The sequence below is a fragment of the Arachis duranensis genome, chromosome 9 (assembly GCF_000817695.3).
Source record: "Arachis duranensis cultivar V14167 chromosome 9, aradu.V14167.gnm2.J7QH, whole genome shotgun sequence".
Taxonomy (NCBI): domain Eukaryota; kingdom Viridiplantae; phylum Streptophyta; class Magnoliopsida; order Fabales; family Fabaceae; genus Arachis; species Arachis duranensis.
In genome coordinates this window covers 21,869,478-21,870,217 of record NC_029780.3, presented here as the reverse complement: position 1 = coordinate 21,870,217, position 740 = coordinate 21,869,478, and positions in this window count along the sequence as shown.

The window sequence follows — 740 nt, the reverse complement described above, 5'->3', positions numbered from 1 at the left end:
ATTTTATACTGATCATTAATTTTAGTGGCTGATTTTAGTGACTTAACATAATCGTATCAATTTATAATGCTATTTTATACAAAGATATCAACATGAGAGTATTCAATGTATAATACTATTTGGGTTCAAATTTAAATATGGTGGTGACTTTTACACCAAGCAATGCAAAAGGAAAAACACTATTCGCCTAATTAATTTTTATTCAAAAAAAAAATGTCGGTGTGGAAGCTATAGTTCCAGCAGCTTCAATGTATATTATGATGATAGTGGAAAAAGAAAATTATCATGTGCTCGTTATTGGAATATGAAATTATATCCTCTTTCTGTAGAGCAAATAAAGAAGTTTTAAATTAAAATAATTATTTTAAGTAAAATATGATCATTTTTATTTTACGATAATAATATTAATAGTAGTTTCTAAAACTAAAAAACCGGGTGTTGTAATTTAAATTTAATCATTATAATTAATGTATTAATTCTAGTGTATGTAAAACAATTTATGCACATGTATAAGATATTAAAATTATAATCTTCTAACTAAGCTGCACGAACTCGGGTAGGTTAATGATGATTATTGTGGGTCACCTTGTTCTTCATAATATTAGTACTAATATATTATAATAATAATTTAATTATTCTGTTTGTCTTCAATTAGTTGTTTCTGAATTGTGACTTCAACTCTTTAGAATATTTTATCACTTGAGAAATTATACTATGTTATAGTTGATGTTCTGAAGAAA